This window comes from Mesocricetus auratus, unplaced genomic scaffold (genome assembly GCF_017639785.1).
Source record: "Mesocricetus auratus isolate SY011 unplaced genomic scaffold, BCM_Maur_2.0 Super-Scaffold_6730, whole genome shotgun sequence".
In the NCBI taxonomy this organism is placed as follows: Eukaryota; Metazoa; Chordata; class Mammalia; order Rodentia; family Cricetidae; genus Mesocricetus; species Mesocricetus auratus.
In genome coordinates this window covers 9,608,320-9,623,112 of record NW_024429184.1, presented here as the reverse complement: position 1 = coordinate 9,623,112, position 14,793 = coordinate 9,608,320, and the positions used below count along the sequence as shown (strand labels likewise).

Below are 14,793 nucleotides of genomic sequence, written 5' to 3'. Positions count from 1 at the left end.
AAACTCCCTCACAGACCCAAGAAGAAAATATTATTAAAGGAGTAAACAGAATTTGTCATTAAGTGACTTCCAAAAAATGAGAGAAATGATAAAAAAGGTGGCTGCGTGGACAGCCACCCAAGGTTTCTCTGCAATGTTGGGGCATTCATCTTTGGCATTTAGGCCTAGCATGTCTGACAGACTTTTCTGTGAAGCAGGATTTTCTGAAGGACTGTCCTGCCTTGTATTGGCAAGGTTTACAGTCACACTCTTTTGTGTCCTCCTTGTCCAATTAGGACAGCATACTATCAGCAGTCAAGGCAATGGCACTTTCTTGCCCAGTGGCTTACTTTTGAGACAGGGAATGTAAAATCCATGTGGATCTTCTTCACTGCCCATCAGCTTCTGTGAAGTAGATTGGTGCTGCCTTGAGCAGACATGTCTCATTGTCATAAAAATACTAAAACATTTTAAATGCCATAGTCTGTAGATCTCTGAAGTGTTTGAAGATCACCTGTCTATCTAGAATTGGTCTGTTTGATTTTCAAAACATACCTAATATGATTACAAGTTTGATTGTAATAGGGAACTAATTACTCATCTACATTTCCTTACTATCTTATATAGCTGGTAATAATAAATTTCAAGAACTAGAAATTTGCATTACATCGTTGAATGATCTATATAGGTACAATACATTGAACAAGATTAGAAACATATGTATAACATGCCTTAACAAATTAATCTCAAATTTGTGTCAACATACATTTGTATACAATACACAAATGTCAATCAAATGTAAAAGATATAAATTTTGATTTTAGAAATAATCTTACATATCAATCACCCATTCCCTCAAACTCCCATCCTCCCATGCCCCCCATCATTCCCCCCCAACCCACTGCCCACCATTCCCCAAGGATAGTGAGGCCTTCCATGGAGGATCATCAAAGTCTTTCAATCATTTGGCAGAGGGCCTAGTCCTTCTTTCATATATTTGGAATGCAATAGTATCCCTCCATAGGGAATGGGTTCCCAAAATCTATTTGTACAGTAGGGATATACACTGGCTCCTGTTAGAGGTCCCATAGACTGTTCAGACCTCCTAGCTGGCACCCACATTCAGAGGGCTTTGTTTGGTGCAATGCTGGTTCCACAGCTTTAAGACTGGGGTCCGTGAGCTCCTACTAGGTCAGGTCATCTGTTTCTGTTTTTTTTTTTTTTCCAGCACAGTCTTGTTTCTTTTATTCATTCCCCTTCTTCTCTATGGCTGGATTCCTATTTAAGGGTAGATTAAATAATCTACCCTTTTATCCAATCATATCTGTATCCTTTTCTTTTCCAAAACAAAATCATGAATCTAATCCCCTTTGTTTACCTTTCTTTCTGACCATAACCAACAACATTTTGTAACCAGTCTCCCTAAACAATGACAGTTATCCATAACCCAATGAAGGGCAAAAACCAGCCACCCCACCTATTGCCAATGTGGGCATCGTTTTCTTAAAGTTACTTCCTGTTGTCTGGGGGAAATGGCAACTTTAGAGGACCTAACAAGAAAAATTTTGGGTTAACTGTAAAGCTGTATCATTTTTGTCCTTTTTTTTTTCATAATGGAAAAGTGGAGGGCTTGTCTCAAGTCCTGGCTAGAGTAGTTTGTGAGGCTGAATCATCTCAGCTAGCCACCTTGAAATTGTTCTGAGCAGTGTCTGTGAAGCTGGATCATCTCAGTTCGCCTCATTGAAATTGTTCTTAGCAGTTTGTAGTCCTAAGTAGATCTTCAGTTGTTATTGTTCAGCTAAATGGTGTTCTCATAGTCCTGATGAAATTGTGGTGGGGTTCCATTTTTTTCTTTCTTTCTTTTCTTTTCTTTTTTTTTTGGCACAGTGTTTCTCTATCTGATTTACAAGTTTAACAGTCCTGGCTGTCCTGAAACTCCCTTTGTAGATCAGGCTTGCCTCAAAATGTTTCTTTCTTTCACTCAAGTGATAGGATTAAAAGCATGTATACGACCTCCACCCAGCTTGGATTCAGTCTTTTTTTTGTTTTGTTTTTGGAGACTTCATAGATAACATTAAGTCGGATTATTTCTTTTCTTGGTAATTTTTCCACATAGTTCTCTTTCCTTTGGATGCTTGTTTGTCCAAAGGTCTTTAAATTCTTTAAGATTGTTTTTATTTTTCTTAAAAACAAACAAAACCATTCCCCAACCCTAACTTTGGGGAGGTTCTAATTTAATCCTTGTTAAAATTGATCTATGGCTTCTCCTGAACTTTTTGTTTTAGCTTCTAAAGTTCTTTTATAATCCAGAACAATATGTTTTCTTTCAGTAGGCATAAGGTTATTTAATTGTCAGAGTTTCATCCATGGTGGCAGGAAAAGAATGAACTAGTTTTGTCACAGAGGCATGTCCTGAAGGCAAAGGATTACCTTGATAATCTCTTTTCAACCTATATTTTTGTTCAGTGCCTGCCTTTGCCACACCTTCTGCATAATCCAGAAGGGAGGGGCATTCTGTTTGGATTACATTTATTACAAAAATTGTTTCTGGAAATGCCCCATTTACAGTCTCTTTCCAGATGACCTTGTCTGCCACAATTAAAACATTTGACATTTTGATTTTTCTTTAAACCTCTTGAAATCACCTCTCCTATCCAGGAATTGTCATAGGTCCATGAGCTTCAATATTAATTGTATTGGCTTCAATCCTCCAGGGGAGCTGATCTTGTTTTTAAAGGCCTAATTATCCTTTTGCATGGGGCATTAGCATTTTCAAAAGCCATACCTTCAATTATTATTTTTCTAGCTTCTGAGTCTAATATCTTTTGACTGACTGCTAATAATAGTCTTTGTAAGAAGTCCATGAATGCTTCTTATTGGCTCTGTATAACTTTTGTCAATGATTCAATTTTATTTCCTGCTTCTCCAATTCTGTCCCAAGCATTCAAAGCTGCTGCACAGCTTAAACCCAAGAGGCGATCATCATATTGACATTGACTTTCTGAAGTAGCATAATCTCCTTCGAGAATTTGATCTTGGGAGATATCCATACCTCTAGCTATAGCCTTTTGTTCAATATTCTTAGCCTCTTCTCTGAACCAGGAAGTTCACTGTAATTGTGGTCCAGGTTCTAGGACAGCTTTAATCAAATCTATCCAATTATAGGCATAACCCTATCACAAACTGACCAAGTGTTTATCATCTGATTTATGAATGGTAAATGGATGCTACATGAGACTACAGATTTCTTGAATGTCTCTAAAACTAACCTTGTCACAGATTTCCAAGTAGCTCCTATAAAATCTCCTTCATTTGGCACTTCCAAAGGTGGTTCTCTTATGGCCTTAGAGTGTTCCTTATTAACCTTAAAATGAAATGCTGAATTTGTTTCCCCATTTAATTACTCAGTCTGGTTTTGAATAATTCTATAATCTGCTTTAATAAGGTTTTCTAAGGCCTGCATCTTAGCACTCATATCAAACAACTTTTTTTATACACAAACCAAGAATAATCAAAACAAGAATGAAGATTATCAAAATGATAATTAATAGTATATCAATCCTGGTTAAGGTGATCATCCCTTCATGTTCCATTTTAAAAATGATTCATTATGCAATCATATGCATTCAATAGTGTTTTCCATTTTTTAGCATGGGGGAAAAACTCTTTTTAACAATCCCTTCCTTTAGGAATTTCCAATTAACTTACCAAATCTTCCCCCAATGTCAGTGATCTGTGAGGCTTAGCAAGTCTGAATTGGAGAACTAGCTTGTGACCATGAGCTGAGAGTTTCAGGCTAGAGTGACTCTGGGAAAAGCCCAAAAGTCTCCCAAGTTTGGGTAACATTAAATGTTTTAATGGCCTTTAACAATGCCACTAAGAAAACATTTTAGTACTCTCCTTTCAAAGGTTGGTTTCATAGGTATGTGAATGATGCAGTTACATTGGGATGCATGCTTAGAAGGACCCTATGCTTGTGTTAATACTCATTGATCATCTTGAAATTTTTGATGATTATTTTTAAAGTGGTCCATAATTATACTTTGTTCTCAACCCCACAAAATATATAGCTGTTCCTGCTGCCATGAGAGAAACAGGAAAACGATACAGCATCACTTTAGTAGTATTTATAATGGGAGACATGTAAGCAATAAAATCAAATGGAAATTTGATTTTCATCAATGCTTTTTTCTGTTTGATTATTTTAGTGGTAAATATTGTTAGCCAACTTGACATGATACTAGGAGAATTTATGAAGAGACATGCCTCTAGGCATTTTTGTGGGAGATGTTCTAGATTAGGTTAATTGAGATTGAAGGAATTATCTTAAAAGAAGAGGGTAACACTCTATGGGTTGGAGAGCCAGAATGAACAAAAAGAGAAGGACACTGAACATCAGATCCGTTGGAACCAGAGTGATGGATGACTGTGAGCCACCATGGGGTTGCTAGGGTTGGACATAGGTCCTCTGCAACTGCAAGTGTTCTAACCCTGTGAACCATCTGTCCTGCTCCTAACATGCCATTGCTTTCTGTTTCATGGCCAGTGTATCCAGCTGCTCTAAGATCCTGCTGCCGTGACTTCCTCAACACATGGCTGGAAATCCCAAATTGTGTGTCCAAGGAAACCTCTTCTCCCTTAAGTTGCATGTATTAATAAGAAAGGTAACTAAGATAGGCATTGTTCATACAATTGTCAGTTCTTTGGTCTTGGTAATGTGGATCTTCTCAAGAGCTATTTGCATGCCAAGTCAAGTTTCAGTCATTTTTTATCTTTTCCCCCCAGTTATATCAGACCATATCACTAACTGAAATTAATTGAGTATGATAAAATTTTTGTGTGACAACAGTTGCTTTGGTTTTGTTAAACAGAAAGCACACTCTGTATGTTAGTTTTTTCCTTGGTCTGACAAAATACATAGCAGAAACCACTTATGTAGGTGAGCTCACAGTTTCAGAAAATTCCAATCATGTCAGAGAAACCAGAGGAAGTGTTTGGGCAGTGAGAGAGTTGGTTAATGGCTAGAACCAGGTGTTGTGCCCAAATTCTGAACCCCAAAATTACCATGAGGCCCATTTTGATGCAAAAGCAAAGAGTCTTTTATTGTAGATGTTTAACGAGCTAACCCCATTAGCTGGGGCCCTTCACCCCACCACCATGACAATTGGCTGGAGAAAGACCCCGAGCAACCTTGAGGCAGGGATCTTAAAGGGCAGCATAAGGGGAGTGTCTAGGGGGTATGAAACAGTCTCAGGATTGGTGCGCTTCCAGGTTTGGGTGACCTGCCCTGTGTTGATTGGTCAACTGGTTGTAATGGCCCATAAGCCCTCCTAGAGCTGTTGCTATGTTCTGTACGTCACTGTTGTGCACTGTCTGTAAAGCACACCCAGAGCCATAAAGCACAGCCCTGCCAGCTAACTTCTGATTAGTTCCTTGCCATGAGGAGGGCATCTGACCTTAGTGACCAGGACAGGAGCGGCAAGGTCATGCAAGCACATGTTAGCCTGTAATGGCTGCTAAAATGGGGGACTGGTCACTACGCAGGAAGTAGAGAGAACCATAGCAAAGTTAGTGGGTGTAAACTTCAATGGCTCTCCTCTTGTGATACACGTCTGCAAGCCATCTCATTCCCTCAAGGCTCCACAGTCTTCCCAATGGTGATAAAAGCTGAGGACGTAGCATTCAAACATGAGCACAAGAGGACATTTTATATTCAAAACCACATCATCCTATATACCGCTTTACTTTAAAAGTGTTGTTCAAATAACACAGTTATAAGTGTGTGTGTGTGTGTGTGTGTGTGCAATAGATAACAATATAATAAAAATAAGATACCAACAAGACTGGATTAAGAAAAATCTGTATTGACCTACAGACAACTCTGACTTATACAAGTTATATTTTAAGGATAACTTTAGAGGAGTTTTGATATGACATATCCATTTTTAAGTTTGTTTGTTTTCCCAGAAATATATAAAACTGTTTTCTCATTATTTTTCTAGCTGTTCTTTATCCATTATAACTGCTTGGAATATTGAATTTTAACAGTTTATATGAGGTACAAATGAATTAAGGTCTAAAGATACAGTTCTGGTTATTGCTCTTTTCATTGATTTCATGTCCATTTATATTCTATGCCCACATGCTGTGTGTGTGGCAGGATATATTTTGATTGACATTTTATAATTCATTTTTTGTATATGCGTTATATTGAATTTCAGAACGTTCTATTGTAAGGTCTATGATTCAAATAGTTAGCCTAAGTTAAATGCAGGCAGGCAGTATATTGAGTAATGGGAATATTTATGCTTGGCCCTTGGGTATTACTTAGTGTTTTGTATTTACAATGGTTGACATGGTCAAGGGAGAGATGTTTGCCGACAAAACACCCAACCACTTTACTGAGCACGACTTATCATTAGTTTACACCTGAAATTTGCATTCAGGTTATCTTTACTTTTACTAGAGATTCAAAACTTACTACATGAGAATAATCTCAGAGTGATTACATTTGTTTCATATAAAAGGAACGTAAGTCTAAAGGAAATGCAAAATAAAATTCTTGTGTAATAATTCCCAATATTTGTAAAGTTTGATTTGCCATTTGAAAAGTGCAAAATTTATAAAAATAGAAATAATACAGGAAATGGTTAATATTTATCAACCCTACAAAATTCATCTTAGAGAATATGAAGTTTAAGAATACTATTTCTGGCTGGGCGGTGGTGGCACACGTCTTTAATCCCAGCACTCGGGAGGCAGAGGCAGGCGGATCTCTGTGAGTTCGAGGCCAAGCTGGACTGACAGCCTCCAAAACAATACAGAGAAACCCTGTCCTGTAAAAACCAAAAAAAAAAATAATACTATTTCTGGATAAAGTGGTTGCCAAATTGTTTTAGATTAGTGCTTCTCAATCAGTGGATGGAAACTCCTTCAGTGGTGGGGGGAGGTGCACATCACATGTCCTGCATATCAGATGTTTCCATTACAATTCATAACAGTAGCAAAATTACAGTTATGAAAAAGCAACAAAATAATTTTATTGTTGGAGGGAGTTTACCACAACACGAAAAACTGCGTTAAATTGTCACAGAATTAGGAAGGATGAGAATCATACTTTAGACAATTCACATAGAATACTAAGTAAATGAAAGAACCTAATAAAACACACTTAAAATTTTTAATTATATTTAAATTTTTTGGTATTCTAAGCTAGCAAGGTATACTTCAGATTTTTTAAACAATTCAGAAACTGTTTAAAATAAAAAAAAAAGTGCATAGCTGTGTCATATTACTTGAAATTTGCAAACCAAAAGGAGAAAGTTTATTTTTAACCAATACAACATTTTGGCCAGTTTTGGAATGTGTATTTGCAGTCACTGAACACAGTCATGTGGCTTACAATTAGAAATTGGTTTTCTTGTATGAAATTACTGAAGTTAGTTCCACATTTTTCACCAACCATTACAAATAGATTACAGTTGTCATCTGAGGAAAACACCTATTTCCTCCATAGGGTGTCCAGTACTAACATGCAATGGCAAATCAAATAATGTTAAATGAAATTTTGAATATAAAGATGGCTGTCAAAACATTATGGATAAAGATAAACATAGTCACAATTTGGGTGTTAAATAAGCAATGATGATAGACTATCAGTGCTGCTATTTTATTAAGTGAACAAAAGTATGTCAGAATACTATTAGAGACAGGTACTCATTAAATTTGGGTTCCAGAATTATAAACAAGGAAGAGAGTAATTAGTTTAGTCTTGAGGAAAATGATGATGGGATTAAAAGAGGCAGCCAGCTGGAAGGCCAGAGAAACAGCAAACAAGTACCCCAGGCTAGAGTTAAAGAGAAGACAAGGCAGTATGTGCAGATGACACTGATGAGATAGGCTGGGTATAAGGACTTTAGAGTGTCAAGGAAGTAACAATGAAGATACATAAGTGTCATGGTCCAGTCTGTATTAGCTCCTAGCTGTAGGGACTATCTACTCTGGACTGATGTCTTTGGGGCTGTAATCAGAACCAGCCAAACAACCCTGAGTGGAGGAGTGTGGATAAGGGAAGGCTTAGCTATCCAATGGTGTCAGGGATGAGACAGAGACATCTGGTTGCAACAGGAGGGCTCCCAGTCAATACTGAAGGTCATGGTTTCTTGTTCCATCAGCTTAGGTAACCACACAAAGGTGGGGGCAATGGTAGAAGACATCTATTATCATGTATATATGGCTTATCACAGATATTTATCTTAATTCTAGTGACATTCCTTTGTAGCATACACACAAGCCCTCAGGTACCCCACACCAGCATGTCTCACTAGCCCTCTGGGTAGGCACAGACTCACCCTGGCCCAAGGCTTTTGTTGTCATTTCCCCGAGGCCAAGCATCTGTTGGCAATCAATCAACATCTAAAAGACAACAGAAGTCCTGACCTCTTAGAATTCACGGCCTGGTGGAAGATATTTCCAGAATATTATGTGGGCCCTGACAAATAAGGAATGTTTGGATGTTATGGACCGGTGACCTTGATTTAAATGGCTATTGAGGTGAAGCAAGCCTGGCATATTCTTCTATTTGTTGTTGCTGCTACTATATCTGTCCATATTTGTCATATTGATTTGGTCCCTATGGTGAGCAGAGCAATAACTATAAAAGTCTAAACTATAATCCCTAGAAACTGGATATCTCTTTATAAGATTAAAATAAATACTTTGTAAATGTGATTACCTTAAGTATCTTAAGATGGAAAAATCCTTCTAGGTAGACCCAACACAGTCTCAGGGTCCCTATAAGTAGGAAGGAAGGAAGGAAGGAAGGAAGGAAGGAAGCAAGGAAGGAAGGCATCAAAAGAGGCCACAGGAGGCAGAAGTGATGTGATTAAATAATGTAGGCAGCATGCAGAAACAAAAAAGTGCAAGTACACAAATTTTCCCATTAACTATGCTGAAGGAATATATCCTTCTTACATTATGCTGTAAAATTATTTTAGACTTCCAAATTCAAAAATTGTGCAACAATCACTCTCCATATGTCACAAAAATAAGAAAAATGAGGCCATAAACTTGAAAGGGAGTATGGAGCAAGATGAAAGACAGTGGAGGAGTTGGGAGGAAGAGAGATAATAATACAAATAAAGTACTTGTTTGTATATGAAATTCTCTTTTTTATTATTATAAATTTTTATTAAATTAGAAAAAATCTTTTTTACATATCAATCCCAGTTCCCTCTCCCATCCTTCCAGGCACCCCACCATCTCCCTATCCCACACCCCATCCACTCCTCCTAGAGGGTGTGGCCTCCCATGAGGAATCATCAAAGTCTATCACATCATTTGGGGCAGGACCTATACCCTCACCCATGTATTCAGGCTGAGAGAGTATCCCTCCATAGGGAATGGGCTCCCAATGTCCATTCATACACTAGGGATAAATACTGGTTCCACTGCCAGAGGCCTTATAGACTGCCCAGGCCTTCAAATTGACATCCATTCAGGGGTCCTGGTTGGGTCCTATGCTGGTTCCCCAGCTGTCAGACTGAGGCCCATGAACTCCCAATTGCTCAGGTCAGCTGTTTCTCTGGGTTTCCCCAGCATGGTCTTGACCCCTTTGTTCATCACTCCTCCCTCCCTACAGCTGGATTTCAGGAGTTCAGCTCAGTGCTTAGCTGTGGGTGTCTGCTTCTGCTTCCATCAGCTACTGCATTCTTAAAAGAATTTAGTATCCATATTATTAAGGTATGAAAACATGTGCCATAAAGAAGCGTATTATTTTGTATGGCACCTTAGAAATAAAACAAACATATTTTCATTTTAACTGCAAAATAAAAATACCATTTTTAAGTAAAAAAAAGCAAATAGGTTACATTGTTCATTCGTATTTTAGTTTAATGGTTAATTCTCAGGTTCAATTTTAAATTTCAATCGTAACCCAGTTTTTTTTTAATAACCTGTTTAGTATTTGTAAATTGAAGCATTTCACTAATCTCACTATCAGACAATATATAAAAAAGAAATTGGTTTTAATATATACATATAATTTGTAGAGTATTATTTTGATTTTACTCTATTGTTTTTGTTTCTACTATAACCTTTCAATTGCTCTCTTGTAGATGAAATAGCTACATTCGTATCCTGTCTGACCTTTTTCCTCTTCATGTTTGTTCTTCCAGTTTGTCTACCATTTTGTGTGGGGTGATACAGATGGACTAGTGCATGAATGTCCTCTTTTCATTGGTTTCCTGCATGGTAATGGACAGAGCAACACAGACTACATTCAACTCTACGTTGTTCTGTTCATCATCATGTATTTTCACTGCACATTTAGATTTGCGATAGTATTTGATGTTTTAAAAATGCTGCTTTAAGATGAATTATTTTCACTTACAACTTGAAAGACACACTGATTTTACAAAGTTTTTAAACTATTATTATAGAAATTATTTCAGAAGGCTTGTTTGTGATGCTGTGGAAATGGAATAGTTATATTCTACTGTGCCACTAAGTTCATGGTCAACTAATGTTTTACAAGAAGGCCATCTGTGATACTGAGACCTAAAGAACAAGAGTGGTTATCTCATGGACCTTTTCCTGTTTTTCTTTTCTCCTTGGATGGTCTAGACTTGGAGCTGGAAAAGTCAACAGTCTGTGACTCCCAAAGGTGAGACGGAAGATTAAAGTTCTGATACAATCTTGTTCTCCATAGCTAGACAATCAGGAGCCATTTATATAAAAAAAAGCCTTTTAGAAAGCAGCCATTGCATTCACACTTGGCCCCAAATCAAGTGAGAACAACAAATTTGATTCTTTCCCTATCCATCCCATCAAAAGGGCATCTGTACTTACATATTTCTGAAATGATGAGGAATCCAAACGTCTCCTAGCAGAGTGATGTCATAGAAAGCCAAAAGTCATAGGTTTCCTTGTCCCCACGAAATGAGGTAAGCCCAGCCAGGGTGATTTAAGAGGAGGCCCATGGATTCTCACAATGTTCACTGTTGTCACCTGCCTCATAGTGGAGGTCAGCTAGGCAATTAGACCTTCTACACTGCACTGACAGAGAGTTTCTGAAAAAGCCGAGTGGCTAAGCTTCCAGTTAGAATCACAGGTCAGTGTCCACATTCCATCCCCCTTACTTGTATGGGGACCGAGAAATTAACTAGACTTGAAGTCTAAACATTATCTAAAGTCTCATAGCATCAATGAAAATACCCAGCTGTCAACATGAGAACAACAATATAGTGAATAGATACCAATGCTGGGTCGAATAGACATCAGAATAAGCCATGAAGATTTTAAAGTAGCCATTATAAGATTGATTCTGTGAGATATTACAAAAACACTTGAAACAAATGAGCAAATAGAAAGCTTTAGCAAAGAAATAGCATGTTTCAGAAAACTCCCAAGGAAATTTTAGAGCTGCCAAAATGCAAACAGCAATCTGAAGAGCTCAGATGATGGGCTCAGCAGCAGAAAGGCTCTTGAAATATCTTAGTCTGAGCTGTAGAGGAAACGGCAGAAGAGTGAGCAAAATAAGCCTAGAATTGTGGGAGTAAACAAAAAGGTATTGTTCATAATTTATTTCAGGGTTCCAGAAGGAGGGAAGCAAAACAGAAGGTCAAGTAGTCATTTAGCAAAATGTAATGGAATAAAAACAAAAAAATACCTAAATTTGGCAAGAGAAAACAACCCACAAAATTAAAAAGGTGAGCCAAGAACACATAAGGTGGACTTAAACACTTGTCAAGACAGAAAAATTACAAGTCAGAATAGTTAAACTTCTGACAAAAAGAAAGAAAATGGTGAAATAATATCCAGATAATGAGATTTGTAAGAAGTGAAAAAGTTCCAAGTGAGTTCTAATCTCTCACAAATTCAAGAAGCCAGAATGGGAGCTGCTGAGGCACTGAATAAATCAAATACTTTCCTGACCCTTGGGGTAAGAAAACTCTCGTACTACAGTCTTTGCTGACTTGGGACTTGCAGCAATCCACCTGCCTCTGCCTCCTGAGTACTGAGATGGCAGTGTGTGCTGTGAACCGCACCCACTCTGAACACATTTCTGATGTGTTGCTGTTGATTTGACCCAGGGACTTGCACATACTACACTGGCCTACAGACCAAGTTTTTCTAATATCCTTATGAGTTTGTTCATGCGAATCCTTTGCTTGAGAGAACTGTGGGGAAGACAGAAGAGGACTAAACATGGCTGCACTTTCAGCATTAACAGATTGTCTATGCCCTGATTCGAAGGCACTTCTGAGCTGACAATCATTTTCTACACGGTCAGTTGAAAACTGCTCCTTGAAGTGCTCGTTGAGAATACATTTCTATACACTAATCCTGTGGTACCATCGACATTATCTCCTAAACTGTTCTTGCTCATTTGGTAACACTAGATTTCACTAGATCACAGATGTCAAGGACGATGTGTTTCCATTTAACTTCCTAGTCTAGAAGCAAATGTGGGAATCATAGTCATATTCAGGGTATTTTATAGTATTGTAACAGGTACATTCGTGAAACATGCTTAAGTTAATAAACTCAGGAAATGAAAATGCCCTTTGTGTAAATAGACAGTTATTTGTCTCCATTCTAGTCAGATTTCTATTATTGTAAGAAACACCTGAGGTAAGGCTTATTTAAGCCTGCAGTTTTAGAAGGTTGAGTACATTCCCTGGAGGCTCTGTTACTTTTTAGCATGTTGGAAAGCAGCGTATTATGTGGAGACATTGCTTACTTCATGTTATTCATAAAGCAAAGATAAACCGAAATCCTATAGTTCCCTTTGAGGACATATCTTCCATAATCTATGACCTCCTATTTGCTCCTGTGTCTTAAGGATTCTACCATTTTAGCAGCTCCAAACTGAGAGACAGCCTTCAACAAAAGGACTTTTGAATGACTTCGTAGATCCAGACTACAGTAACTCACAAGAGAAAACCTTCTTAAGGTATATTCAGTATCATTTTTAATAATTTTAATTTAATTTAAATATTTTGAGATTTTAATATAATTATATCCTTTACTTTTCCTTCAAACCCCTCCCATGTACCTCTCTTTGTTATGTTTCAAATTCATTGCCTCTTTTTTGTCCTTAATTGTTACATACGTGTGTGTGTTTCTAAAAATATAAGTACAATCTGCTCAGTCTGTATAATGCTACTAGTATATATATATTGTCAGGAATAATTCAATCTCCGTTATTTGAAAGTGAGTAACAATTGAAGTGCTCATCCCTAGGGAAGACTATTTCTCCTGCTCCCGGTAGTCCTTGGCTTCCTCTAGTTCTTTTGTGTTTTTGCACTTGAGTAATGGTGAATGCATTTTTTCTTCTACTATACAATTTTGCTTTTCCTATATAGTTCCTAGAATTCTGTATAACTATCTGATATACCTTCATCTAAAATACTTTCTTCTTCTTGTAGCTTCATTGAAACAGAGTTTAATGTAGCCCATCCTTGCCTGAAATCTTTTATGTATCCAAGGATTATTTTGAATTCCTGTTCTCACCTTTGTAGCTTTATGAATGTTGATATTGCAAGCATACAGCCCCACACCTCCTTAAAAATAGGGTTAGTAAGCTATGACAGCAAGTAAGTAAAAGAAGAATTTCAAGACTGGTAAAGCTGTGAGTACTAGCAAATTTAAATTATATATTGCAAAACATAATTATGTGATTAGACAGTTTAATTGTATCACAAAGAGAATAAACCCCAAATAACTTCAAATACAATGTTTATTTAATCTCCTAATATTTTGTTATATTAATTATAGAATTTACTCATTTTTAGTATACATATAGGTAAATTGATTTCAAAATATTTGGGACTAGAGAGATGGGACAGTAGTTAAAAACACAGTGTTTCTCCAGAGCATCATGGTTATGATCTGAGAACTCACATCAGCCTTCTCACAGTAGCCTGTCACACCCCAGATGTAACACCTTCTTCTGGCCTTTCCAGGCACCCACACTCATGTGTACACACACACAAACACACACACACACACACACACACACACACACACACACACAGACATATAGACAGATGCATCATAGTCCTAACAAGCTGCAATATCTATGAATCACAACAACCACCAGCACAGCAAGATATGCAATAGTGATATTCATATTTTGGTGGTAAGCAACAGATTTTAATTGACCTTAAGGCCTATATTCAACAGCAAGGGAACCATACCTGGTATTGTATATCTGGTTAATACCTGGGGATAGTGAGGTCCTAGATCTCAGAAAAGAACTAACTACTTTAGATGGAGATTTTGTTCCACTGGACCTACAGCCGTTTGGTCCCAAATAAATACACAAAGACGTATATCAATTAGAAACTGTTTTGTCAATGGTTTAGGCCTCTTACTGGCTAGCTCTTTCTTAATTATTAGCCCATTTCTATTAAACTATGTATTGTTATGCAGTTGTGGCTTACCCATAATCTTGAATGTTACTCCTTTGGCAGCTACATGACCCCTTTTTGCTTTCCTCTCCCCAGAATTCTCATTGTCTCTTAGCCATGCCTATATTTCCTGCCTGGCCACTGACCAATCTGTATTTTATTCATCAACCAATAAGAGAAACATATATACAGAAGGGGACCCCCCATTAAACCACCACCTCTTTACTAAACCAGCATAATTCTAACTATATTCTAAGTATTTGTCCTTATTACTAGAGAAAAATATGGTTTTCTGCCCTCATCAAAGAAGTTTTTCTTTTCAACAGAGACTATTGCAGAAAACAACTGACCAGCATTCAAAGGAGAACTTACAGAGGGTTCCCAGTACCAGTGGATATAT

General features: G+C 37.4%; 1 long non-coding RNA gene across 2 annotated transcripts in view; it reads left to right on the top strand.

Annotated features, from left to right (window-relative positions):
- Nucleotides 1-13,960, top strand: part of LOC121138930 — a 28,226-nt gene extending 14,266 nt beyond the window's left edge. Inside the window, exons 3-5 of one of the 2 annotated variants that reach the window (XR_005875788.1) lie at nucleotides 4,526-4,643; nucleotides 10,603-10,642; nucleotides 12,840-13,960. This is a non-coding gene — a long non-coding RNA (uncharacterized LOC121138930). Of the gene's footprint in view, nucleotides 1-4,525; nucleotides 4,644-10,602; nucleotides 10,643-12,823 lie in introns of both variants that reach the window. The other variant, XR_005875787.1, reaches the window with a different exon arrangement.
- Nucleotides 13,961-14,793: the final 833 nt, after the last annotated feature.